Source organism: Cnephaeus nilssonii (assembly GCF_951640355.1).
Source record: "Cnephaeus nilssonii genome assembly, chromosome: 17".
In the NCBI taxonomy this organism is placed as follows: Eukaryota; Metazoa; Chordata; class Mammalia; order Chiroptera; family Vespertilionidae; genus Cnephaeus; species Cnephaeus nilssonii.
In genome coordinates, this window is record NC_137088.1 from 36,011,246 (window position 1) to 36,024,016 (window position 12,771).

Consider the following 12,771-nt stretch of genomic DNA (forward strand, 5'->3'; position numbering starts at 1 on the left):
TTATGGACAGAGAACGCCAAGCCCAGAGAAGGGAAGGACCCTGCCCACGGTCCCCAGCGGGCTTGAGGCCATCAGACGGGGGGCTGCTCTGCGCTTCCTTCTTGGGTCTGCAAGCCCAGGCCTTGGGGTCCCGCAGACCCGGATGTGTGTCCCAGCTCCGCCACATGAAACAACCGCACGAGCTCAGTGGGCCTCAGTTTCCTTGCTGAGGATCCCGGGACACTGCTTGTGAAGTGCCCCACTCAGGTCCTGGCTGGTGTGGCTCAGCTGGCTGGAGCATCACCCTGTGCACCAAAAGGTGGCAGGTTCGGTTCCCGGTCAGGGCACATACCCAGGTTTCAGATTCGATCCTTAGTTGGGGTGCATGTGGGAGGCAACTGATCAATGTTTCTCCCTCACCCTGAGGTCTCTCTCTCTTTCTCTCTCCCCTTTTCACTCCCCCCTCCCTCCCTCTCCTTTCCGCTCTCTCTCTAAAGTCAATGGAAGCATGTTCTTGGTGAAGATTAAAATAAATAATAAATAAAGTGCTCCGCTCAGCGCCTGGCTCACAATCAGAACTCAAAACTGGCGTTTGTATGTACCTGATTATTTGGGGTCACCATGCTGAACCAGCCTGTTAAAGGTGTACATGTAAGACATGCATTTAAATTCCATCTTCACAGAATCCTCTTCAATAAGCCTCCTTCTTCCCCACCCCCAAGCCCACCTCTGTTTGTTAATCATAGGTGGGTCCTTGGCCTCAAGCTCCGGAGAAACATCCGACATGGGAGCAAAGGGGTTCAGGCTGCAGCAAGGCTGAAGCCCAGGACGGAGCACACACAGAGCCTGGGGAGCCAGTGGCCTTTGTTCAGTCCGCTGGGCACCGCGGAGCTCGCAGTTCCACCTCCTTGGCCTCAGGGTGGTCCTCCTGCTGATGGGGACAGTAGCACCTGTTCCCCAGCATCGTTCTCACCAGCCTCAGGCAGCCCAGGACTGGTGCCCAGGAGGCGCTCCATAGTTGGTGGCCGGGGCCAGGCTGGCCACACAGACACATCAAACCCTCTGGTGTCCCTGCCTCCCGCATCACCCCAGAAGTAAGCTCCTAGGATTTGTGATATTTCACAATCTTCAGCATGGATAGCATTTCAAGGCCAAGGGGAAGGTGCAATTATTGCCAGGCTGAGTGGTTTCCATTCCATACTTCCTCCCTTCCCTACCCTCTTGTCTGGCAGGGCTCAGCAACACACAGCCCATTCCTCGGGGCGGGGGGCGGGGGGGGTCACAAATGTTCTGAGGCTCATGTCTGAACACTTCCCCACACCTTCCTGGTTATCAAGGCCCTTGGATCCTTCTAGACCAGTGGTTCTCAACCTTCCTGATGCCGCGACCCTTTAACACAGTTCCTCATGTTGTGGTGACCCCCAACCATAAAATTATTTTCGTTGCTACTTCATAACTGTAATTTTGCTACTGTTATGAATTGTAATGTCAATAGCTGTGTTTTCCGATGGTCTTAGGCGACCCCGCTAGCGGTTCTCAACCTGTGGGTCGCATCGCTGTGGGTCAACCTGAGAACCGCTGCTGTAGATCCTAAGACCATCGGAAAACACAGATATTTACATTATGATTCATAACAGTAGCAAAATTACAGTTATGAAGTAGCAACGAAAATAATTTTATGGTTGGGGGTCACCACAACATGAGGAACTGTGTTAAAGGGTCGCGGCATTAGGAAGGTTGAGAACCACTGTTCTAGACAATCTTGCAGGGTCCCTAGCGTTCATTTTCACACAAACACATCTAGATAAGCACACTTGTGCACTCACATGTGTGTCTGAGGAAGTCATCCCTTCCTTGCCCCCCACGTCCTGCCACCACTGGGGGCTCCCTGACCAAATGAGTACACTTCAGACCCCAAACTCTGGGTGTGACCGAGGACGTGTTAGCCTCCGGCCAGAGCTCAGGTAAGATGCCATAGCTCTTTTCTCCTAAACCTCATGGCTGTGTCTCCCCACACTACTCTGCAGTCTCCATCCTGGGCACTTTGTGCTCTGCCTCCTATAGATCTGGGCTTGTTTGGGCACCTTCTCAAGGGGGTACCTTCTCCAGGGGCTACCTGGTGAATCTGGATTTGGGTTTTGTAAAGGTGCTTCCTATCAGCTGGAAACCAGAGGTCTGTGGTAACAGTGTTCAGGGCTTCCTGAGTCTCAGTTTCCCCATCCAAAAGATGGAGATAACGGTAATAATAATACTATTTTCACTTGGAGCTCCCAGGATCGTTCCACGCTTCAATGGAGAAAGCACTCAATAGAATTCTACATAAATGTTAAGTGTGCATGTACTCAGGCAGTGTGCAAAGAGCCTTATTTGAGTCAAGGTCATTCTGATTTGAGCTTTATGAGAAAACTAGCTTTTTAAAAAAATGTATATTTTTATTTGGGAGAAGATTCTGCTCCAGGATATCAAGTACCATATTTTCCTCCCCTAGAATACTTCACACAGGATAAAAAAAAAAAAAAAAAAAAAAAAAGAACAACTATAAGAGCTTTCTTTTTTTTTTCTGTGGCACACTAATGTCCAGGAACCTATCTCTATATATAAAACCCTAATATGCAAATAGACCAAACGGCAGAACAACCGAACAACCAGTTGCTTTGACATGTGCTGACCACCAGGGGGCATGCGTGGAACATGGCGGGCGTTGGCCACGGCGGGATGGTGGAGCAGGTGAGCGGGAGTGCCAGACCAAGGCGGGGCGCCGGTCACTGTCATCAAGGTGAGCCCCTGGTGGTTACGGAAAATTCTTTGTTCCTGCGTGCCACAGTCCCACCCGGTGCTCACACCTGCTGCCGGCGCGGCCCCTCTCACATCCACGGCAGGCACAAAGCCACTGCTCGCAACCGCTGCCACCGTCAGCGGGTGCGAGTGGTGGCTGCTGGCCCAAATCGCCCCTCAGGCTTCTCCATCTTCCCCTGCTCCTGAGGGGCAATCAGGGACGGCAGCCACCGCTCGCACCCGCTGCCGGCGCTGGCCCCACTGCACCCGCTGCCAGTGCTGGCCCCACTCACACCCACTGCTGGCGTCAGCCCCAATAGCACCACGCCATCAGCGGGTGCGAGTGGGGTTGGCGCTGTCTGCGCATGGGAGCAGCAGCATCTGGAGCAGGGCTGCCAGCAGACAGGGGATCAGGGGGCCGGTGGAAGGGGCCGGGTGGGGGCAAAGGATGGGCTGAAACCCGCTCCTGTGCCCACCGCAGCCTCGTGGTCCACAGTTCCTTTCAAGGTGCACGAATTCATGCACTGGGCCCCTAGTGTATATATACTAGTAAAAGGCTAGGCAACTGTCCGACCATCCAACCATCTGGTAGGTATGACGTGCACTGACCACCAGGGGGCAGACACTCAACACAGGAGCTGCCGAGCTGCGGTGACTTGGCAACAGCGGTTCTTGGGTGACGCACCCCGGAACCAGAGAGGAGGGAGTGTGACTCCACCTTCAGTCGGGCACGGGTTATGTTGTTGCCGGGACATGGTAGGCCCTGAATCTGGTTTACTGCCGAGCTGTGGTGACCACAGATGCCCTCTGAGCCACAGTGCCGCCCCAGGTGCAGCTAGCCAGGGAGGGACCATGGGAGGTTGGCTCCAGGGCGTGTCTGGCCCCTCTCGCCCAGTCTCGCCCCACTGGCCACCTTCTGATTAATTTTCTTTCAATGTGCGCTGGGCCACTAGTATTGTTATAAGCACTAAGTGCCAGCAAATGGCAATACTGATACCTAATATTATTGCTCACTTCCTTGTGGATGCTGCCCTCTCCCTGCACAGAACCTCCTTACTAAACAACAAGGCCAGGAAAGCTACCTGCTGTCAATGTCTTTCGGGGCATCTTTGACTTTGAATGTCCCTCTGGCCAGAGCTCAGTTATCTCAAGAGCTGGCATGTGACACTGATCTTGCAGACACTATGCATTGGACAGGTGGGCAGAGCTGCAGGTCACTGTCCGAGGCAGCATCCTCCAGCCTGGCCTGTGTGCCAGGATCCCATCTGGCCCTGGGAGCTGGGGGCCCCTTTTGCCAAGAGTCAAGCCCAAGAGGGCCCTTGGACCCTGAATGTGGCTCGTTCCACCTAGCCACACATCCCCTGCTTTCAGAGCACCACAGCCAATCGTTCTGCAAGACCTGGCCTCCTTGTAATTTCCAATTTGTGAGAAATGTAAAAATAGAAGGCCATTCGCTGCAGGCAGCCTGCATCCAATCGGATGCCACTTTCGTGTCATGTCTGATCACGGTAAACAGAGCTGATGGCTTTGTCCGCCGCTCTCTGGCTTCCTGAGCAGCGAGAAGCTGATGACAAATTGGGGGACACCTAAGAACGAAGGAAAGATGGCGGGGTGCACAATGTCAACACCAGCTTTAAATGAATTTAAAGTTTAGGTTACAAATATGTTGTAATAGGCTGGGCACCTGAGTGCGAATTCCAGTTCTGCAACTCAGCAGCTGACGGATGCTGGGCACAAATCCATCACCTCTGGGCCTCAGTTTCCCCAGTTATTAATCAGTGGCTGTCAAGCCATCAGCCTCTCAGAGCTGTGGGAAAACTCCACTGAAAAGGAACGGGGAAATGCTTGCTAACTGTGCCGCTCCTTGAATGGGGAGTTGAGGTCCGTGCTAAGTGACAAAACCAGGAGCTTGTATGTGGTAGTTGAGTTGGGGCTCCAGGGCCATTTAGAAGCCCAGTGAGACTGCAGTAAGCACCCTAACCTCCCTCTTGTCTGTTTCTTCATCTGTACAGGGGCCATTCTACTACGTGCCTCATAGGGTTTTGTGAAAATTAAATGCAATAATATAAGTAAAGTACACAGCACATCCCTTGGCAGATCACCAACTGTTAGTTATTATTGTCATCTATGATATTGTCATTGGAAAAATATCGAGTGGGATTTTTTTCTTCTGTTTATGATTGAATCCCAAGCCTGCGCTGAAACATCACAGCTTGCATTCACACCTACCGTCTATGCCAGGCAACCCTTGTCTCTGCTGTTAGCTGGCTTCCCACTCACTCCCACGTCCCCTTCCCCTCCTCCTGAGGGCTCCGGGTGAGCTCCGAGGGAACATGCTGGAGCACATTTCCTGGAAAGCCTTATTTTTGGGTCCATTATCTGGCCTCCTACCCTTTTCCCCTCTCAAGTACCACTGTTTTCCCTCCAGATACCAGTGACCTTCAGAGAATGATGGAAAGGTGACAAAAAAGGCTGCCGACACAGGGCCCCTCTGAGGAGTGAGAGCCGAGGAATGCTGCGGGGCAGTGGACAAACGTCTGATGATCGATCTCCTTCCCGAGAAGGCTGCTCTTTGCAACTGGAGTCAATTCAAGGTTGATTTCATTGTGCCAATGGCTGTGTTCTGCCTACCATTCTCTGGGCACAGAGATGCTGCGGTGGATTGAAGGGGCAGTTCTGATGCAGGCAAAGACAGGCCTGAAGCTGGGCACACCTCGGGCGAGGTGACAGGGACAGGCTTGGGCATCCCACCTGCTCCCAAGGACAAAGGGGATGTATGTCGGGATATGGGGCGCTAACAGCGGCAAGCAAGGCTTAACAGATAGGGGTTGACACTCAGCGTGTGATGCATACACGAGCCACAGAGGGGGGATAAGATGTGTCCAGATTCCAAGTGGTTTGGGGAATCTCTATCTCCACTGTTAGGAAGTGTCTTTATGAGATGGTGAGAAGCCGCTTGCCACTTATGCTTCATTTAATGTCGCTCTTAGCAGAAGCCAGGAAGGTAGAGGAGCAGCTTGATGGCAGGCCTAAGGGGCCTCACTGTCAATCATCGAATCCCGACCATCACCTAGCCACATCACTTTAGGGAGGTGAAAACCTAGGCCTAGAGACTCAGCAGTGAGGCAAGTGTTGGCTGGGAAATTAGAAGAGCAGAGTTCACATCCCTGCCCCCCCCCCCCCCCCTTCTAGCTCTGTGACCTTGGGCACGTCACGTCCCCCTCTCTGAACTGCAGTTTCCTCACCTCTGCATTGGAGGATTAGAACTGTACCTGCTGCACAAGGTTATTGCAGGAATTACAAGCTGGGCACATTGGGAGCTTTCAATACTCCATTTCTTCCTTTCAGCAGGGACGAGAACTTACTCAAGGTCACCTGGCCGGAAAATGGCAGCACCTCAGCTCAAAGCCAACCCATCCAGGGCTCAATCCTGGTTGTGGTCTCAGAAGCTACCTTTTTATAGCCTTCCTGGCTCCATGACACCAGAATATATGATAGGCAGGTCCATGCTAATGCTGTCATCACCTTCCATCCATGCTGGCTACAATAAGACACGTATTGAGTGCCAGCTGTGTGCTGGGCCACGTGTAAACAAATTCATAGCCCTGGAGCTCCTGGCTGCCAGGCATGTGCAATCCGGGGAGCAACAGAGCTGGTGTGCTTCTTTCGGCTTGGATGGACTTGGTTTTTTGTCCTTGTCATTACCCTCTGAGTTGCCTACTCCTTGGCCTCTAGAAGCCTCTCCCAGCCCCACTTGGAGTTCCCGAGGGACCTACTTCTCACCAAGCTTCCGGCCCCGGCATGGAGAGCCACACATTAGAAGAGACGGTTCCTGCTTTCTCTCCCAAGCAGCTGCCCCTCTCCTGTGTGGTTCTCAGGGATCGCCTCACTCCCCGGATGCTCCGCCAGACAAGCCAAGCCGTGGGTCCCGCTGAACTCACTGTTTGTCCTTCAAGGGCTGGCTACTGAGCCAGTGCTGGGCCGGGGAGAGAGCGCTTCCTTTGTTTGCTGCCTGCCTTACCATTTATTTCTGAGGCTAAGAGGAGGCTCAGCCATTTTGCCCTGGTTGCTCTGGGAAAAGGCCCCTCCCACTCCTTGCTCCAAAGAGAGAGACAGAGGGTGCAAGAAGCCTTAGTCCCACTGACCTCCTTTGTTCTGGAATTTGGGAGTTGGGGTAGTCTTTTCAGACTCCATTATGAATACATTTTCCCCGAAGTTCCCTGAGACAGAAGCGAGGCAATACCTAGCACCCAACACCTGCGCTCCCACCAAGCACCCACCTCGTGTGTCACAGAAAAATGAAGGTCAGTTCCAAAGTCTATTCACGGAGTCTGACAGTCTCTGACTTTGAGGGTGTCACCAAAGCTCAGAAGCCATTTATTCAGTGCCTCCCCCCAGTTCTTCGCGGGGATGAGGCTGAGCTTCCTAAGAGAGGAAGCAGAAGCCCCAGCTTCACATTAGGGAAGACATGGGGTGTTATTTGGTGTTTTAAAATCCAGTTTTTCTCATTAGGGTTCACATCTATTTTGGGAGAACACTAGCTCAGACCCTCAGTGGGGGCTGGCAAGTCTGAGTTCCTTGTCTGAAGATTAAGCCAAGCTGTAACAGGGCATCAGTGGTTGCCACTGTGGGGATGTGGGGGACATGGAGACCTGATGGTCTTTGCCTAGGGGTAACCACAGCAGGCAGTCGCCTCTTCTCCCCATCCCCAGGCAGGAAACGCCAGGACACAAGGCAAGGTTAGAGCAGTCCCGCGGTGGCAAGGGGACACAGTTCTCTAAACCTGGGGTGCAGCCGCCTCACCCCACACCCCCAGGGAACAGGAGTGCGGAGAGCAGCAGAGCTTGTGTGCGCTCAGCCCAGGCTGTGGTGTGCTTTTTAGCCAGCATTTAGAGAGCTGGAGCTGCCCTGGGGTTGGAAGGAGGTGTCCCATCCCCAAGTTGCTGGCCTCCTTGGCCCTTGGAGAAAAAAATGAGGGGCATGGATTTATCTCTACGCAGCTGACCCTGAGCCAGAAAAGTGGCGCCCGGTCCCCCAAGCATTCACTCCCGGGTCCCCCACTAGGGAATGGACGCGACGCTTCGACGGCTCCAGCATAGTCCCACGCCAGCCCGGGAGTCCACGGGGCCCGTACAGGAAAAAGGCATGTGATTCCGGTGACTCGCCCGCGAGCCCCCCCACCCCGCACCCCGCAGCCCGCGGCGCTCCGAGCCTCCCGGGGGGGGGGGGGGGGCGGGAAGGCCAGTGGGTGCCTCGACGGGCAGAGCGGCGCCCTGGCTTGTTCGTGTGGCCCGAGGCAAGGTGCGGGGGTTGGCATCTCCGGGTGTCCGCCCACCCCGTCGGGCCCGCGGCGGCGGCTCGGGGGAGCCCCCCCGGCCGTCCAGGTCTCTGCGCCCCGCGCCCCGACGCCGGCCGTCCGCTCCTACCTGCGGCCGGGGCTGCGCTGCCCGCGGCGGGCGCTGCGCTGGCAGCTCGGCCACGCCGGTGAGCTCCCGGCTCCGGCCGCGCTGCGCTCCCGTGTCCGTGCCTCCTCGGCTCCGCGCAGCTCGCCCGCAACCTCGCCGCTCGCTGGGTCTTTCGAGGGCGGGCGGAGGAACGCGGGGAAGCGGGGGGTGGGGGAGCGCGGCGGCGGGGCGGGAAATGGGGGAGGGGCGGGGCCGCCGCGCAGGGGCCCGCCCACCCGGGGCGGGGCTTGGTCCGCCACTCCGCCCCCACCCCGTCCACCTCCCCGCAGCCCCCTTTCCCTGGCCCGGCTGCGGCCGCCCTCCGGCTGCCCCCGCGAGGCATCGGTCAGCAGCCCTCGCCCTTTCCTCACGCCTTCTCCCCTTCCTTTCCTCTCCATCCTACCTCTTTCTCCCATTTCCCCCTCCACTTCTCCCCTCAACGTCTTCCCTGCTTCTCCCCTCTCTTTTTCTTCGCTCTCTCTCCTCTCCCCACTTCCTCTCTTCTGGCTGGCTGGCTCCCCTCTCTCTCCCTCCTCTCACTCTTCCCTTCTCCTCCAGTCTGTTGCCCTCTTCCCTACTTTGGCTTTGGGGTCCTCAGCCTGTCTCGATCGCAGCCTCCCAGTCCTTTTCAACATGGATTGCCCTCTTGGGTTTTCTCTTTCCGCCTTGCCGGGCTGCTTCTGTTGGTCTGTCCTTTTTGTTTCTCTGTCTCTGTGCCCCTCGTCTCTGTAGGTTACAGGGCCCTCAGTATGGGTGTGGGGTGGGCTCCTGCCCCCTCTCTGCACCCCCCTAGCCTTCCCGCCTGTTACAAGGGGAACACAGCTTCTGATCTGGAGCTAACAGCCTCTTGAGACCAGGCTGGGTGTGTGCATGTGGTAGGGAGGGGAAGGTTGGGAGGACGCCCTGTCTGCTGCCAGGGGTTGGTCATGGAGACACAAATGGCTGTGTGTGTGGATGGACAGATGGATAAACAGATGACAGAAAAGGAAAACACAGCCTGGAAAAAACACCCAGGGATGACGGCAGAGTCCCAAGGCGCTCTCCTCTTTCTAGTTCCTGAGGTTTGACGGATTGTCCCAGAGAAGCCTTCCTCCCAGCCAGTCCCAGTCCAGTGCCTAAGGACTCCTTCCCTTCCCTTTGCCAAGTCCTAACCACGTCTTCCTTCCACAAATGCTCCCGGGAGTGGGGTCATGACTGCATTTCCCTCTGGGTCTCCTAAGGACTCACAGAAAAGATTCCTTCTCTCCAGCCTGGATCTACTCTTTCATCTCCTCTCTGTCCCCGGGGCTGGCATTTGCTGATTGGCTTCCCATCCCCCCACCTTGCCCCACACTCAGATCATCCATCCTGGGATCCCACAACACACAATGCTCCCCATACCACAAACATGAAATCTTTATGTCTTTCTTGACCCACCCATTCCTTCCCCCTCACTGGTCACCAGGGCCCTTGTGAGCTCCACCAGTTCTTCACATAAATATTGATTGAGCTCCTTCTACTTGCCAGGCACTGTCCTAGGCTCTGGAGAGACACCTCATTGGACAAGACAGACAGGCCACTGACCTCAAGGTGGCCCTGGACCAACATGGAAGACAGGCTTTTGTCAGATAATCACACAAGCCCAGGGTGACAAGATCTGCCAGGAGCACAGATTTCAGGAGCTCCCAATCCAGTTCGGGATGGTCAGGGAAGGTCTCTTCAAGGAAGTCGGTTTGAGCCTTCTGTGGTCCAAAGGATGAATGGGAGCCCTCTGAATGGAGATGTGGGGCACAGCTCTGAGCAAGGGTATGAAGCTAACAATGATGGAAGCTATTTTTGCTTGCCTGATACCCATTTCAACTTCCTTAAGTGATAGCACCTCAATTTTGATTTAAGGAACTTCCCCTCCTCCACTCACATTTATATGTTTGGGCGGGGTTCCCTCCTTCCAGAGGTGGGTGGGCACATGACCTAGGCACAGCCAGGGCACATTACCATGACCTTAGTTGGTATATGCTGGGTCAGTGAGAGCTCTCCCTGGGATTTTTGCTAAAATTATTGTCAAACAGAAGCTTGATCTCTGCCGTGGTTCCTCAGCCTGCAGCTGCTAGCAGCTGTCTTCGTGACGTCTTGAGCAGACCTACCTGAGAATGAAGCCAACATAGAGGAAGGCAGACCCAAGAGATGGAGTAGACGAAAGCCTGATGAATATTGTTTGAGTCCCTGGATTCAGCCATGCCTGAAGGCATTCCAGTTATGTAAATGTCATTAAGTTTCTTTTTGTCACTTGTGCAAGTCTGAATTCATTTTATGTGGCTTAAAACCAAAAATAGCCCTGATGAATCCGGTACTGGATTAAGAAATATGAAGCATTAGTTAGATAAAGGAATAATAACAATCATCTTGCCATCCACCTTCCTTCCTTCAGATTTCCTGAACAGCCTCACACACAATTTGTCTCTCTCTCTCTTTTTTTTTTTTCTGTATTCCTGATCAGAAATTAATTCCTCTCTATTTTCGTTGCTCTACATGTGTTTTGCCTACATATGAAAGCAAACTCTGGCTGTCAGGTCAATTTCATAGGCTGACTATTTGATGCTGGAATTATCTCCACAAGGTTCTCTGCTCCCTGCCCACTCCCCCATGACTTAACAGTATCTGTCCGCACATCTCCAGGGATGGGGACTTCATTATTCTACCAGGCAAATAGTTTCAACCAACTCTTATATTGGTTGAGTTCTAAGAACTGCAGTGGGGCTTAGATAAGGCACACTATACTATGAAGTTGAGCTGGCTGCATGCAAGGCCTCTGTATCCTTCCCAAAAACCCAGGTTAAAGTCTTCCAGAGCAGCGGTCGCCAGCCTTTCGGACCTCACGGATCACCAGTGGTCCGCGGACTACCGGTTGGCTACCGCTATTCCAGAGAACTCACATGCATTCTCCATAGGCTAGAGCCGTAGTCGGCAAACTGCGGTTCTCGAGCCACATGCGGCTCTTTGGCTCCTTGAGTGTGGCTCTTCCACAAAATACCATGGCCTGGGCGAGTCTCTTTTGAAGAAGTGGCGTTAGAAGAAGTTTAAGTTTAAAAAATTTGGCTCTCAAAAGAAATTTCAATCGTTGTACTCTTGATATTTGGCTCTGTTGACTAATGAGTTTGCCGACCACTGGGCTAGAGTGATGGGTTCTGTTAAGCAGGGTTCCTAAAATATGGGCTGATGACCACTGGTGGTAACTAAGATAATTTTCAGTGTAGTGGAATAACTTGGCATGCAAAAGCTCTTTCATACTCATCTTCCTGTAACATCCTTGTGATTTCTGTCCATGAGCAAGTCTCAGGTTAGTACTAAAAGGTCTTTAACATCTTTAACATAAAGCCCTTAAAGAGGACTCTAGCCTTGGTAGAAAACAATATCTAGTTACAATTGAATGCATTGCTCATTTGTCCTTGTGTTTATTTTAATGGAGACCTACTCTGGCAAGTAATACTGATTATCTAGTTATAGTATAATATAACTTTTGAGATACATCTATTTAATCTTTAAAAAAAGGAAAATATTTAAGTAAATAAAAATAGACACAGTGCACAGACTTTTGCAAAACTTCTGTAGCTGGTTTGCAAATGACTGAAAGTTTGAGTGGCCTAATTTAGAGAAGCATTTCACCCATGTGTTTATTCACTCAACAAATGTTTAGTGAGTATCTCTGAGCTTGAGGCACAGGGAAGTCTACACAAAGAGATAACACAGTTGATAGGAGATTCCATTAGAGACAGCAGGGCCTGAGCATGGAATTAGACTTGACTTGCTGGTGGTGGTGGTGGTGGGAAACTGGAGAGCCATTGAGTGTGCTGGAGCATAAGAGTGAAGTAGGGCTTAAGAGAGCTAAGGTGCATGGAAGGAGAGGAAACTGGAAGCCAGGAGACCAGCAGGGGCTGTTATAGTATTGTAAATGTGACATGAGAAGGGCTGGCACCAAGTCGAGTTCCCAGCACACAGTAGGCACTCAGTAAATGGTTGAATGATTATTGTTATACTAGAGGCCCAGTGCGCGAAGTTCGTTCACGGGTGTGTGTGTCCCTCAGCCCAGCCTGCACCCTTTCCAATCTGGGACCCCTCGAGGGATATCCTTCTCACAATCCAGGACTGCTGGCTCCCAACTGCTCACCTGCCTGCCTTCCTGATTGTCCCTAACCGCTTCTGCCTGCCAGCCTGATCACGCCCTAACCACTCCCCTGCCAGCCTGATTGATGCTTAACTGCTCCCCTGCCAGCCTGATTGCCCTAACTGCCCTCCCCTGCAGGCCTGGTCACCCCTAACTGCCCTCCCCTGCAGGCTTGATCGCCCCCAACTGCCCTCCCTTGCAGGCCTGGTCCCTTCCAACTGCCCTCTCCTGCTGGCCATCTTGTGGTGGCCATCTTGTGTCCACATGGGGGCAGCCATCTTGTGTGTTGGAGTGATGGTCAATTTGCATATTAGTCTTTTATTAGATAGGATTATTGTTATAGTCCTCTCCTTTTCTTGACTTGGGGCAATTTATTGAGTCATAAATTTACAGTGTGCCAGCCTGGAAATGGCCCTTAGCTATTACCCAATC

At 53.1% G+C, this 12,771-nt stretch overlaps 1 protein-coding gene across 1 annotated transcript in view; it reads right to left on the bottom strand.

Moving 5' to 3' along the window:
• SLC6A1 (solute carrier family 6 member 1) overlaps positions 1–8,315 on the bottom strand; it is a gene marked incomplete at its 3' end in the record, with an annotated part of 41,176 nt that extends 32,861 nt beyond the window's left edge. Inside the window, exon 1 of the mRNA XM_079794618.1 lies at positions 8,181–8,315. The remainder of the gene's footprint in view (positions 1–8,180) is intronic.
• Positions 8,316–12,771: the final 4,456 nt, after the last annotated feature.